We start from the raw sequence: 15,938 nt of genomic DNA on the forward strand, positions 1-15,938 counted from the left end.
TGAATTGATTATTTATTTCCATATACAGTTTTAAAAGTAACATTGCCAGAAGAAATCATACAACCCCTCAAGGAATTCCATATGCAAAGCTTCTATTTATTGTATGAAGATCAGGGCCCTGGGAAAGGTGTCCATTCCTCCTTATACATTGTCACCGTTGGATTTAAAATGAAAAAGGGTAGATCTCTCACTGGAGGCTTTGTTGAAAGATTTTCTGCTGCATTTATGGAGGGGATATAAATTAAGGGAAATATAACATATATCAAGGACATTTCCCATGAAGGGTAATAAAGGTAAAGTAAATAAAAGAGCTGTGTTAAACATATGCTTGTCTTTCTCATAAAATTTGTGGTCTTTTGTCTGAAGGAATATTCAGAAGGCAATGAACCACTGTAGGCAGGTTTGCCTGGTCTTTATTCACTTCCTAAAGCAACTGTCTTATTTTAAGTAAAAGACAGGGGTTTTCTTTAGGCACATAAAATGTTAGACATTAACGGAGTTTTCATTATTCATTTTCTGAGCTGCCAATGGTTGATGCTGCCTCATTTTTCCATTATAAACCCCTTCTTCTCAAGGGACTGAACTCCCCCAGTTAAAAAAGAAATGGCTTCAGGCAAATACTTGAAACATTTGCTCTCAACTTAGGAGGAATTTATTTTTCCAGGTCTTGAACATGAATATCCATTAAATTCCTGTTAAATTATAGGAGTGTAAAGGTGAAAATAAAAAACAAGAATCACAAGAATTACTGCTATCATATGTATGTTCTTACTATCTGGGCTCAGAACATACTTTTTTTTTTTCTCTCCCCTCACCCTCCCACCCCCCAGTTGTCTGTTCTCTCTGTCCATTTGCTATGTGTTCTTGTCCACTTCTGTTGTTGTCAGCAGCATGGGAATCTGTTTCTTTTTGTTGCGTCATCTTGTTGTGTCAGTTCTCTGTGTGTGCAGTGCCCTTCCTAGGCAGGCTGCTCTTTCTTTCGCACTGGGCGGCTCTCTTTACAGGGTGCACTCCTTGCGCGTGGAGCTCCCCTACGCGGGCGGCACCCCCGTGTGGCACGACACTCCTTGTGCTCATCAGCACTGTGCACGGGTCAGCTCCACACAGGTCAAGGAGGCCCGGGGTTTGAACCGCGGACCTCCCATGTGGTAGATGGACGCCCTAACCACTGGGTCAAGTCTGCTTCCCTAAGCAGCAATTTTAGAGGCCACCCTTTGATTATATTAGCAACCTCTCTTTTATTATCTGAGATAATTTGGTATTCCCTATCTCTATTAAGTCAATTGGCTTCCTCAGAGATGCCTGCTGGAGATGAATGTTTGGTGAATATTTGCACTGGGTCATTTTGCTTTCCCTGATAGTTGATCAAATGTCTCCCAGAAGAAACTAGTCCATTCAGTGCATGGTCAACTTCCCTCAGTGAAACACTATAGTTAGCAGCTATCCTGAGAGCAATGGGCTGATTGTGAACCATGTCACCTTGAGAGTAGACGGCTCTCAAAACAACTAATGTCCCTTCCTCTTTTGCTCCCAGAGAAGTGTTGATCCAGAGACTGTCATGCATGCCTGTGTTGTAGGACAAAGCTTTGGCTGAAGATGATGCCCTTATGATGCATTTTAGAGGTTCACAACATGCCTGAGCTCTCCCTACCACATGAATTGAGGACCCTGGTTATACCAGAATGGTCTAAGGGTTTTGGGGAGTGGTTGGCAATGACCTTTGTAACCTTGTGACATTAAGGAGCCCCAGCACCAATGCTATTCTTTTCTTCCTCCTTCGCTCTCCAGTTGAGGATTATCTTACAGTAGATAATTTACAGGCAAGATTTCCAGCAGTTTAACATTGCTGGAGCATTTTTTTTTCCTTTTAGAGAATACATTAGTTTTCTTCTAATTACATTTATTCTATTTTTAAAAAGGCTTAAAAGAACAAAAATTTCTTTTAAAATGTGCTATTTAATTGTCTGAAAAGGCTACTTTTAGCAGACTAGAGATAGCAATATAAAGTAAGTGACAATAAATAGTGCTTTAAAATTGGTTTTATATGGAAAAAATTAGCTTCCTATGTCACATCATGTACATACAGGCAGATTAAATACTCACTTTTTAAAAATTATACATTTTTAGAAGTAAATATAGCAGAGACTTTCTTAGAGAAGATACAAAACTCCCAAACCGTAAAGTAAAATATTTGAAAATTTGACTATATCAAAATGAAAGAATTCTAAAAACCATAGACTTCAAGAACAAAATTATCCTTGTATATAGCCAGAAAGATATTAGTATTCAGGATATATAAAGTTTCCTACAAATCAACATAAAAACAATAAACAAAAAAATGGAAAACTGCATAGGACGAAGCAGACAATTCATAGAAAAAGAACAACTGATAAACTTAAGAAATAATGTACTACATTACAAATAATAGTGGAATACAAATAATAGCAAAAGAGAGACACAATCCCACAACTACCGGACAGTTAAAAATGGACAACTGTTATATTACCAAATGTTATGAGGATGTGGAGAACTGGAAATCCTCATAGGGTACTAGTGGATAGTAAATTGGTAAAAATAATTGGACAGTAATTTGACAAAACCTAGTAAAATGGAAGATGTACCTATCCTTCCCAATCTACATATTTCGCTTCTGTACATAATGTTCTAGAGAAATTCTTGCACCTATGTATAAGGCAACATATGCCTGAATATTTATTGCAACAGTGCTTGTAGTGGTGTACAATGGAATCCACCTAATCATTCACAGAATAGATAAATTAATTGAAGTATATTCATACTTCATACTCTGCAATAGTTCAAGGAAATACATTAGACATCTATCAACATGGATCAATTTTCAAAACATAACAGTGAAGGGAAGTGGACTTGGCTCAACCAATAGAGGATCTGCCTACCATACAGGAGGTCCAGGGTTCAAATCCAGGGCCTCCTGACCTGTATGGTGAGCTGGCCCACACGCAGTGCTGATGAGCACAAGGAGTGCCATGCCATGCAGGGGTGTCCCCTGCATAGGGGAGCCCCATGTGCAAGGAATGTGCCCTGCAAGGAGAGCCACCCTGTACAAAAAAAGCACAGCCTGCCCAGGAGTGGTGCTGCACACATGGAGTGTTGACGAAGCAAGATGATGCAACAACAAAAAAATAAAGAGACAGAGATTTCCGGTGCCACTGACAAGAATGCGAGCAGACACAGAAGAGTACAAAGCGAATGCATACAGAGAGCAGACAATGGGGGGTGGGGCAGGGAGAAATAAATTTTTAAAAGGTCTTTAAAAAGCATAACAGTGAACACGAAAAACGAATTGCAGCAAAAGATAATCTATATGTATTATATATAATATTTAGTACCATACCATTTATATATAACTTTAATCATGAATAAATATGGCAGAATTATAGTTTTGGATTAGCTATAGTAAATATCTTACATATTGAGAGAAAATAAATGCATAGGAATGATTAATACTGAATTATGAGAGAGGTTATCTTTTGGAAAGGAGGAAGGCGAAAGGATTAAGACTACAAAAACCACAATTGTATCTTTATCCCATTACTTCTAAAAATAAAGGATTTGGGAAACATATGGAATAATGTTAAGATTTGCTAAAGTTGGATGAGTCTGGGAGGGAGACTTTCCACTCCCCAGATCTTATTTATTGCTATCACAACATACCCTCTTCTCAGACCATTTTTATCTAACCCACTGGACTATGACTCTTGCTTAATTTTTTCTTAGTATATTTCTACTTATACTATATCAATATTCACTTGTTTATTTGTTACTTATTAAGTCTTTTAGTCAAGAAATGATAAAACTAGAAAGACTTACTCTCTCCTGTTAATTCAGTGATGAGAATGTTTTCAGGTATCTGTGTATCGGCTACCAAACTAGATAATAATGTGCAAAATAAAGAACATTTGTTGCTATTATTTTTTCCCCTTTATATTTCAGGTTTATCATGTTTTTCACAGATTACTGTACACATTAGGCAACAAAACTAGTTGACTGGACCACTAGAGCAGAGCAATTTTGAGAGGCTAACACTTTGGCAGAGTGGGTGCAGAGTGCCACAACAGCAAAAACTTGATTCAAGTGTGATGTCATGTGGCTGGGAAAAGGGTGCAGATATAATTCATGAGGAAAGAAAAGGTATGGAATGGAACTGTGGACTGAGTCTTACGGTATTTTAGGTAATGAGAGGAGAAATGTAATAGACACTTGCTGCAATATTAGTCAGCTTCGCATTTTCAGCCATTCATTCAGACCTGAATTATCAATTAAACTACTCAAGCACATGTTTAGGGCGACAAGGGAAGGCAGCCACCACAGAGTGGAGTTTTTTTCTGTTTGCTATCATACTTTTAACTCTTGCATTGCTATTCTTCAGTTTAGTCAATTTTTGTGTGTGTTGTCTTCATCAGTCATGTTTAATTTTAACCTGCACTCAAACTTTTTTTTTTTTTGGCATGGTGATGACTCAAGCTGAAAAGTTCAGTTTGAAGGTATCATTGGATCACATTTGTTTCCCTATCATGGTATGAAAGTTTCCCGTCAAGCCCATGTAAACATAGCTGGCTGAGTCCGGTTCATTTTTAACTAACCAACTGATATGTGTAAAGTGGGAGGACAGAAGGGACACTGTTGTTGATCTGCTAGGGTTGGTGTACTCAGGAGACTTGAATCTCTGGACTCTCCATGTGTCAGCTGAGCCCTGAGCCTCAGGAGAGTTGCAACACCTACCCTCTGGTTCGTTGGATTTACCCAGGTCATCTAATCAGGTAGCCTTAATCCAACCTTGCATTCATTCACTAATTCATCTTATATATTTGTAAAGCCTCCTGTGTTCTAGGCACTGTGCTGACATTAGGAATGCTTGATAAAAAGTGACTCAGTCCCACTCTCTTCCAAGTTAATAATAGTCTGTGAGCCAACCTGATAGGTAAAGAAGCAATTACAATGCGATGTGTAAAGATGTGATAGTCCATTTAATCAATGCTCTCTGTCATGTGCTAGGCTATAAGATGTGGGAGCAACATTTGCCTGAATATCTTCTTTCCAACAAAGCTGATGTCACAGCAAGTCAGAAAGTGAAATTTTCTCTTTTTTTATTGAGAAAGAAACAAAACCTAAAATACACACTAAGTCACAATTATTTACAAACATATACATTTCCACTTTTCTATTTGGAGCAGTAATTTTCAAACCATCAATGTCTAATTTCATCATCTATCATGTGTATGCATTTTCTTCGTAAATGAAGGTAGTTTTCTCAAAGAGTACATGAACCTAAAATTTGGATTAAGAGAACCTAAAACTATTCTGGAAGTGCTAAAGCCACAAGACAAGAAGGAATGAATATAATATCGGAGTGGGTTGTATAAACACCAAGATCTTTATTGAAGGGATATGAATCAGTAGCTATAACTTTGTTGCAACTGATATAAGTCTATGAATCCTGATTTAGTCTCATGGTTTAAAAGAATGATTTTATAATTTCCCATCTTCGAAGCTAAGCCTAGGTTATGGGGAAGAGGAGGTGCATTTTTGGTGTCCCTGAGAAACCAGTTTCTTTTTTAATACTCTTCATCCAAATACCCAAATGAAATACAAAGAAAATGGAATATAAATAATGGAATCTTATATGGATTAACGGGATGTGGAATATAAGTAAAATGTCAGTATGACAATGTAAATGTCCCAGAATATTTTTCATTTGTCATAAGAGGTCAAGATAAGTATGAGTCATACAAAATGAGGAAAATGGGGCTCAAAGATGTTACATTACTTGCCCGAGTTCACTCCGCTATTTAGTGATAAAGCAAGAAATGAGCCTTAAGAAATTTCCAGGATGCCCAAGGGACACCGTGTCAGGGAAACCTGAGGCCTGGAGGCAGGGCTCTGAGTCATTTATAACTTTGCATCAGTTAAAGGTCCAGTCACAAAATTAAAATCCATGGCAGGAATTTCAATATAGGATATTTAATATAGAAAATTAGTTACAGCTGAGATGAGCTTGAAAGAGCAACCTGGGGAAATGGCAGCAGCCCTAAGCTAAGCATGTGTAGGAAGCCACCATTACCCCTGGGGCTGAGGCCACTTGTAGAGAATGGGATCAATAAGCTGGGACCTTTAAATAGAGTTGCGGAAAACTCTCTGGAGAAAGAGTTAGGGAAATACCCTGGATTCTCCTTTCCTTCTTTTCTCCAATCACCTGAGATGAGTTCATAAAGAGGCCAGTTTACAAGGAAGCTGAGAAATGTATTGGGAATCCATGCCCATGGAAAACAGAGTGGAGCACTAAGAGGGCTAGGAATGGGTCTGAGGAAGACGATCAGCATAACTTTTTGATTAAAACATCCCTGCTTTTAATCTCTTGTAGTACTTTGCCTCTTAGTGATGTTTCATTTGGAGGAGGGACTACCTATATCAGAAGCAAAAGTTTGCCATCCACAGTACTAGGCTAACTTACTCTAAAGAGAATAATCTGCATCTTTGGCTAGCATACCAGTTCCTATTTACAAAGTATTTTAACTGGTTACCCCTTAGAAGGCTGACAATCATTGTTTCTGTTTTAACCATGAGGAAATAGAAGCGTAAAATCATTAAGAGACTTCCTCATAAGAAATAGCTACATAGTTCAGCAGCTGGGACCAGAAACCTGGGTCTTGGGCTTCACATTTAGGTATTAGAGTCATGGTTCCCAAACGGCATGCTAAGGCCCTACAAGGTGCCATAAAAGTTATATAGGGGCATCAATAAATATTTAACATTTTCAAGGGAAAAATAGCAACCTCTCTTAGACACTGCATGAGCTACTAACAGTTTCAACATTCTTTTTTTTTTTTTTTTTAATCACATTGTATCTTGTGAACTGGTTTTCCTACGATGAAAGTAAGGTCAGCATGAAAATCACATTGGAACAGGAAATGAAGGCAACAGAGTCCCATCTAATTCCAGGATTTGCTATACTGTGCTATACATAACTGTGGCTGAATTGTTAGGATATAAGTACTTACTGAGTTGTTTGGACCTAACTACTTAAAAAACAGAACTATTAGGTATTTCTTTTTGCTGAGGGTGTGGTGTGAAAAAATGATCACATCATTAAAAGCATCTCAAACTGAGAAAGCCTCTACTCTAGAGACAAAATCCCATTAGGACCAAAGGAAGTAACATGGAGAGATTGAAATTGTGTGTAGGTAGTAGGGATTGGAAAGAACTCACAATCCCCTGGACTGTTCTTTAAGGATCCTGTGAAGGGTATACCCTGCTGAGATGTAAACATGGGCTACAATGAAGAGTGAGGAGACATCTAATTAAGCAATTTGAAAGTCAAGTTCACCCTTACAAATAAAAGAAAGCTCGGTGCCTCCTTAGACTGCTCTTAACCTGTCCCTCAGATAAGTGACTGGAAAATCTGGCAGATAACCTACTGGATTATCAGACTCCCAAAACCACATGCAAGACTAGCCTGGCACATTGTCTGTAACACCTCCTATCAGTGTTTGCTGTTATCTAAACCTGTCTTTGTCACATGCTCACTTGGGAAGCTTAACTGTGGCGATAAGGTTGTCATCTCTTTAATTGTCATTCAGATGTTAGGTTTTTGTTCTCTTTCAAAATGTAGTTCTTGAAGGATTTTTGTATCTTGAACACGTCCTCCTTATCTTTGCACAGACCTCTGAAGTGTGCCTCATAATGAAAATTACACCTGACAATAAGTTCTTCAAGAAGCAAAGACATCTTAAAAGATCAAAGAAATAAGGATTGAAATTTGTAAGTGATGTTATTTTAAACAAAAATGGGTGAAACTGAAGTCCCGTGACATTATGGAGTGCTAAGATATTTTGTACTTTGGGATTAGGAAAATAAAAGTCTTAAGACTAAAATATGTAGAATGGAAATCTGAAAGATGTAAATTTCAAAATTCTATAAACATATAAATCTATTTCCTTGTGGTTAGGATGGAACTAGAGTCAGGATAATTGCAATGAAAAGACTCAGAGAAATTTTTTGAAATGTGCAGTCTAGGTGCTGTGACTTCTTAGTGTATAACAGTTCTTGGATCTGGCTATGAATCAAGAATACCCTAGAACTTTAAAAATTCAGCTGTCAGAGCCCCACCCCAGACCCACTGAATTAGAATCTCCTGAGCTAGGACCCTCGAATCCATGTTTGAAAAAGACAATCAATGTACAACTATTGAGCTCCGTAGTATATTGAAGAGGGGTTCTTGAGTTAGATGCCATGTGGCTTAGAGCTACAGATGAGCAGCATCAGAATCACCTGGGAGCAGAATCAGCACCCCCACCTCAGATCTCTCAAATCTGAACCTATATTTCAAGAAGATTGCTGAGTGTTTTGTATTACAATTCCAGAAGTACTGGTCTAGGGAAGACAAACACCACCTGAGTGGGATTCAGGGCACCTGTATACCATGGCTTTGCCATTTGTCAGCTTATACAAGGAATTTATCCTCTGCAAGTCTATTTCCCCAGTTAAAGACACACATATAATTATACCTTCCCAACTTACTCTAGGACTGTTATAAGGATATGGAATGGAAAATGGAAAATATGTGGAAGTCCTTCAAAAGATTGAAAGTTCACTGTTTATGTAAACGTTTACTCTAATGTGTCCAGTAGAACCACAGATCTGTAGAGCTGCTTGGCTCTTAGTTCATTTTGAGTCACATCCTTAATTTGTTAAATGGTTAATCCCCACTCACATTTATTTAGCCACTTATTGAAAATGCCCAAAAGTAGCATTACTTTTTTCATTATTTTTAAGTCCTAGTGTAGTAAGAAATACAAATAAAAGAATTGTGCAATTGAGTATCCAGAATGTGCCTGTTAACACGCTGTATATATGAACATAATTAGGACTTTGCAAATGAGGTTTTTTGGTAAAGCCAAATTGGCATTAAGTCCCATATTCTCTCTACTCATGGATAATTAATGTTTGAGTCATGTTTTCTTGATTAATGGGTTATCTTTTTGTGACGAGCTGCTCTGTGCCATGAAGGTGTGGTTGGGACTGGAGCTTTGTCATTTATGTATGAGGAAATAAAAACTAGAAGAATATAACCTTTAGAACTTGCCTGAGCCCTGTTCTCTCACCTCCTTTGCTCCCTTTGTGATGATATTTGGTACTTCCTGTCCTCTTTTGTGCTATATTTTACCCCCAGCTCCTTCCCCATCTTCCAGACTCCCCTCAGACCACCCTCTTCCCCACCCCCCACCCCCACATAAAATGTCTTTGCTTCATGATGAGGCTTAGCACTCTTTAAACAAAAGTTTGGATTCAGCCACAACCCCAAGACTCTCTTCTCCCTTTTCTATAATGTGTCTGTGTGTGTGTGTTGTGTGTGTGTGTCTTGGCATATTTCTAGGCATATAGTGGGTGTTCTGTAATATGTCTCTGGGCACCCTGCTATGCTGCATTCAAATTCTAATCAAGCTTTTTTTGCCTCTTCTCCCACATCCTTGATTTTCCCTTTTGCATCTCTTCCATCAGAAGCTGTACAGTGCATTCCCTGCTCCATGTGGCCCTGGCTTACACATATGGTTGTTTCTTACCACCTTCAATTTATTCCCTTCTAGGTCTTTCTCATTGTGTTGGGCTCAGGTGCACTTAGATTCACTCTGTTGCTCTTCAATCTGATGTCTGCCTCTAATTTAAGGCTGTGTATTCCCTGGCCATCTGCTAGTAAAGGCAGATCTCTGGCTATAGAGTATATGACCTCATCATCAACGTGTTTCTCACTCCCATTTCCTGAATGGTGGGGGACACTATTTAAATCCATCAAGGGAGAATGTCGTTCTGGAGGCAAAAAGCTTATGTCCTAGAGTGTGACTAGAAAGTCTTCCGGAGGAAACAAAACCAACCCAGGCTTTATGATATTTCCTCTGAAGACTTCGTGTCTTCAGACAAGACCAATGAGTTGTTTATCCAACAGGGCTTTGAGAAACTGTCAAATGATTTTTGCCTGTAACTCCTTTTAGTCTCCATTTCATGTAGAGTACACATAGAGCAGTTCTAGCAGAGCTTTCATATTTACATGCATGCATTCAGTTTACAACTCTTATTTTTAGTTATATAGCCACAGGTGATGGCAAGCAGCAGTGTTATCTTAGATCCAAATGGAAACAATTTATTAATTATATCCTTCGAATTTAAATTTATTTTCAAAATTTCTTGAGGTTCCTCTTATGTATGGTCTTCTGTGTCTTCTTAATATTTACAGGGAACAGGAAATCTAAATGGTAATTATGATAGAGAATCAATTGTTGAAAGATTTAAGAGGCATGAAATGAAAATTAATGAGAACAAAGGCAGATGGATGTCCTAGGCTCTGACATCATTTTGGTCAGTTACATTTGGGCTTTGTTTTAAAGTATGAGTAGTTTTGAAAGAAACTGTGCAATAGTCTCAGAAATATTTCAATAGCAAAACCTGTGCCAACCACTAATGCTCTGACATTCTTAGTGCCAGTGTCCTCCCAGCCTGTCTTTCATGTTTATGGGAATGCTTTCTGTCGTTGTCTCTTTCTTCTCCTCTGCACTAGACTGTAATAACTCATCTCAATTATCTCTGCCTCCTGGTATTCATGCCCTAGTGTACTTCCCTCCCATATTGAAGAGGGACATCTTGTGTAACTTTTCAAATGTGGAAATGATGGGTTGTGACTTCTGAAGCTAGGTGATAAACAACACGGTGGTACCCTTTAGCTCTCTTTTGCTCTGGTGGAATGCCAGCTGTCATGACTTGAGCACATTCAAGAACTGGCTAAGACCTGATGCTTCCTGCCAAGAACCAGTGAGGAACTGAGGTGCTTGCTGATAGCCATGTGAGTGCACAATTAAGGAAGCAGATCCTTCCATCCCAGCCAAGCCCTCAGATGACTGCAGCCCTGGCTGACATCTTGAATGCAATCTCATGAGTGAACCTGAGCCAGGTCCACTCAGCTAAGGCACTGCTGAACTCCTGACATGCAGAAACTGTTAGATAATAAATGTTTGTTGTGTTAAGCTGCAAAGTTTTCAGGTAATTTGTTACAAAGCAACAGATAATTAACACATAGCTACTTTATCATCCAATGGGAAGATGTCTAATCTGACTGATATTAAACAAATACAAGCCTCAAGTCAAGCTGCTAAAGAAATTATGACTAGTTTAATTCTATTTTTATGGGTCTCAAGTAACGTCAGTTTCCTTTTGTTTTATAATTGAAAACAGTTAAAGCTAAAAAAATTTTAATTGAAAAGGGAAAGAATTTTTTTAAATCATAAATAGAACTTGCTATTTGAAGGCCTTAAATAACTATAGAAATCATCTGTCTCTAAATAACTATAGAAGCTATTAATCTGTATAGATTTGCAATTTTTGAGAGATTAAAGAAACCAGAGTTACACAATTAAGTGCTACTTGCCAATATTTTCCAGTTCTGTGTAAAGTTAACTGAACACATAAAACTTATTTTCTCCTGCTGTTGATTTTTTATTGTTCTGGGCCCGTAGTAAACATAAGGGTGCTTTGCTTAAGGGTATAATTTTGTGCAGGAAGCCACAATAAGGTTTGGGAATAATTGCCACAAAAACTAAGAATAAAAGGTAATGTTTGCAAAAATCTTTTGACATTTCTATGAAAGTTTGTTGTCTGGAAGAAAAATTCCAATTATTTCTTCAATGATGTAATAAATATTAGAGGAAATGCTATAGATTTCATTTTGTTGCATAGTCAAGCAACTTACCTATTTCCTTATCTGTTCTCATTTTAGGTAGAAAAAAAGGAGAGTATTAAATTTGAGCCAAACTATTTAATTTTAAAAGGAAGAGCCATATCTGTGAGAGACTAAATTTTAAAATTTCTAGGTTTCTTTGACTTTGAATACCTCTATCACTCTCTCCTTTCCCCCAACCCCCCACAAATGCCCCACCCTGAGCATTCTTATTCTATTTTTCTTGATGAAATTATGGAAATTAAAATAAATTTGGGCCAAATAGCATATTATTATATTAGGGGAAGATTCTGACATTCCCCTGGAGATTAACCTTGAAGACAGTCTTGGGATGGTTTTCCTGATTGTAGGCCCCTCTCCCAGGGGGGAAACAGAGACAGTACGTGAAGCCCAAGAGTTCCTGTAACATTTTGCATTTTATTTTGGAATGCTGCAGGTGGTGTACAGATTTTTTAAAACCTAGCTGAAAAGGGTCTGTAGTTATCAACTTTAAGTCAGCTGTGCTGGAAATCTTTGAAGAAATATGTCTAGCTATTTGCCCCAGGATTACCCTAGTCAAAGGAGGGGAATGTTCTCTTCCCACACATTGACTGAGACCTTGCTTCACACGTCCTACAAGCTCCTACCTTGGGATGGTTCTCTCCAACATCATCAAGACGTTTACCTGGAGGCTTTAGTGGAGGGCTCCCAGAGCAATACCCAAAAGACTGGCTGCATGACTAGTTCCCTGGCAAGGAACTGCCACTAAATTTGGCAAAACATAATGTGAAAGAAACAGGAGCAAACAGAGTCTGATTTCAACAATAATAAGATTCTGTTCTTTCCCCAAATATTTAGTGGGCATATTGCTGATAGGCTGTTCATGATAAAACACAGAGAAGATATTTCCTGGCTTATTTCAGTAGAAGTTTCAACTCTTTACACTAATACAGACATAAATGTTAAGAATGCAGGATACCAAGGGATTTTTTTTTGTTTTTCTAGATGACCCTTGTCTTCTAAAATTGTGAAATTTTCATAGAAAGATATCATGCTGTCAATATGCAAAGACAACGACAAAGCTCAAAGCTCCAAATTATTGGGAGGTTTTGATCCCTGTGGTTCCTATCTCAACATCTGAATCCACAGTTATTTGAAGAGTACCACAACGAAATGATGACTTGCTCCACATCTTGGAAACTCACTTTTCTTATTCTATGTGCAGAAGAACATTGGCATTGAAAAGAGAAACAATGAACAGTAACATTCGCTGATTGAAATCCAAAGCTGTTTTTTCCACAGACACATAAAATGAGTTGAGAATAACCAACATTATGGCTTTTACTGAGGCCTGGGTGTGCTGTTGGCTTCTGTTACTACATCCCGTCTGCAAACCAGGTGTGCAAAATAATCACAAGGAAGTGAGGTCTGGTTGCCAGTAATTAATGGAGTTGTGCTGGTGAATGAAAGCCAAAGAAGTGTGACATTATTATACCAAGAGTGTTAGAAAAGTTTTCCTGAAGCTAGAATGAGACCTTGCAAATGAAAACCTCTAATCTCAGTGAATTAGGATATTCTCACACTCACTAAAATTCAATTTCTAATCATCAACCCTGATTAAAGAAGAAGGAGGGCAAAGAGATTTTTATGGGTTGATAAAATGTACCCTATAAAACAAATAGGAGCAAAGCCACTCATTCTGATTAAATGTGGGAATAATGGCCCACTAAACATCTTACTGTGCTTAAGAGTTAGTATTAAGACTATGTCATATCTCCACTATCAAAATATATGTACCCTGAATAAGCTTGACTCATGATTGGTACAAGAATCTAGATTTTATGTTCTTCTGTATTTGAAATTATTTTCTCTGGATGCAGTTGTGACTTAAATTATGTTTTAGTGATGAAGATGAGAAGGCTTATCTGGGACAAAAGAATGGAAAAGTGTTAGGAGTCATAGATTACAGATATTACCTATGCTGAATAACCATTGTCTTGATTTGCCAAAGGGTTGCTGATGCAAAGTACCAGAGATGTGTTGGCTTTTAAGAAGAGTATTAATTTGGGGTAAAAGCTTACAGTTCGAAGGCTGTGAAAAATCCAGCTCAAGGCACCATAAGAGGTGCTTTCTCACCAAAGTCAGCTGCCATGGGTTGAGGCAAGATGGCGGGAGATCTCTGCCTGGTCTTTGCCTTCTCCATAAGGCTTCCTTTCTCAGGCTCAGCTGCTCCACCTTCTTGCCAATTTCAGCTGCAAGCTACCATAGGCCTTGTTTCTTTCCGGGCATTCTACATCAGGCTCAGCTTAACTCCCACTATAAGCTATCAGGCAAATAACTCATCATTCCCCAGGGCCTCAGCTATTTGAGCCTTCTGTCACATGGCAGGATCAAAAATGACAGAGCAGGAGCAGATGAATGCCTACCTCCCACATGAGAGGTCCCGGGTTTGGTTCCTGGAGCCCCGTAAAGAAAAAACCAAACAGACAATAAGCAGATAACAGCACAAATAATGAGCAAAAACAATGAGCAAAGACAATGAGCAAAAACAACGAGCAAAAACAATGAGCAGGGAAGCGGCTGGGGCTCAATCAGTTGGGCTCCCATCTACCATATGAGAGGCTCTGGGTTCACGTCCCAGGGCATCCTTGTGAAGGCAAAGCTGGCCCGTGAGCCGTGGAGAGCTGACAGCCTGTGTGCCATGGACAGCAAGATGACGCAACAAAAGGGAAACAAGCAGATACAGAAAAAACACACAGCAAATGGGCACAGAGAAGAGACAGCAAAAGAAAAGGAACAAGCTGCAAGGGGGCAATAAATAAATAAATAAACAAACACAAAAAATGAGCAAACAGATAAGGGAGCCATCTTGGGGGGGTGGTAATGACATAGCTCTCTCTTCCTGTGTTGTCTCTGCCTGTGAGTCTGTTTATATCAGACCCAGCAAGGGGGTTGGGACTCGACCTGAGTCAGGCCTTACTGACATAGTCTAATCAAAAGCCCTAAATCAATCTTAACATGTAATCTAATCAAAGTCCACTTAGCGAAATTTAATGTAATCAAAAGGTATGACACCAGAATTGTTTAGTTTACAAACATAATCTTTCTCTTTTTGAGATTCATAAAATAACCTCAAACTGCCACAACCATGAATACATATTTTTCTTTTAAGTAAAGGGAAAACGTGTTGAAAACTAAGGAGAGTTTGGAGGCTTTGTGGACCATCTACACATATAACAACTCTAGGCCTATTTTATAATAAATGTATAAAAGAAAATTGGAGGACAATTAATCCATTAATGCAAATTGTCATTCTAGTTACACCCAAAGTCAAATCACTACCGATAAAATGAAAGCAAAAATAAAACAAGAAAAACAAAAAATTCTTATCTACTGGAAAACTGTTACCCTTTGCTTAGTGTTAAATATGAAGTCAAATTTCAAGCTGGTTGGGTAGGACTCATTGAATTAATTAGGAAGTATTTATCAGTGCCTACTAGGTCCATAGCATTGAGCTAGACTGAGTTTCCATGGTCTCTAACAGAGTCACCTGGTTACTCATTTTTGAGGCTCATTTTTCTGGAGGAGGTATCCTAAAAAAGTGAGACACCTAAATCTTTCTGCTGATGGGGAAAAGATCACCATATACTTTAGGAGACTAGACCTTTACACAGATACAACAAATAATTGAGGACAATTTGTAACTCTGCTGTAATTCTAACTGACACGTCCTATTTTTTTGCTTTGGCAGAGTACACAGATCCAAATTCAGTTGTTCAGTAAGAGGTGATGAAGCACCTGCCCCGACCAGTGATGTTAATCTCTTCTTGGTGGTAGGCCCCTTTTGAATCTGATGGGTATTTACAACTTTTGCAAAAACAATATATTTTTTAATTGTATGTATGTAATAAAAAAAAATAAGAATCAAGCATATAATATATGCAAGAAAATTAGTGGAAATCTCTTCTTTTAAACATCCTTTTCTTAGAGAAAGAGAAGGCACATTTCTTGGGTTTCACATATGGATGATAATTCAAGCCAAAAATATGAATGAAATCATCCAGGAGAAATGTTTAGAGTACAAAGATGAACAGAAAGAAGAGAAACACTAGAAGACACAAGCAATTAGGGGAAAAAATGGAGGAAAAGAAATCCGTGAAGGAGAACAAGAAACAATAGAAAGGAAGGAGAGATGCCA

This window comes from Dasypus novemcinctus, chromosome 2 (genome assembly GCF_030445035.2).
Source record: "Dasypus novemcinctus isolate mDasNov1 chromosome 2, mDasNov1.1.hap2, whole genome shotgun sequence".
NCBI classification, from domain to species: domain Eukaryota; kingdom Metazoa; phylum Chordata; class Mammalia; order Cingulata; family Dasypodidae; genus Dasypus; species Dasypus novemcinctus.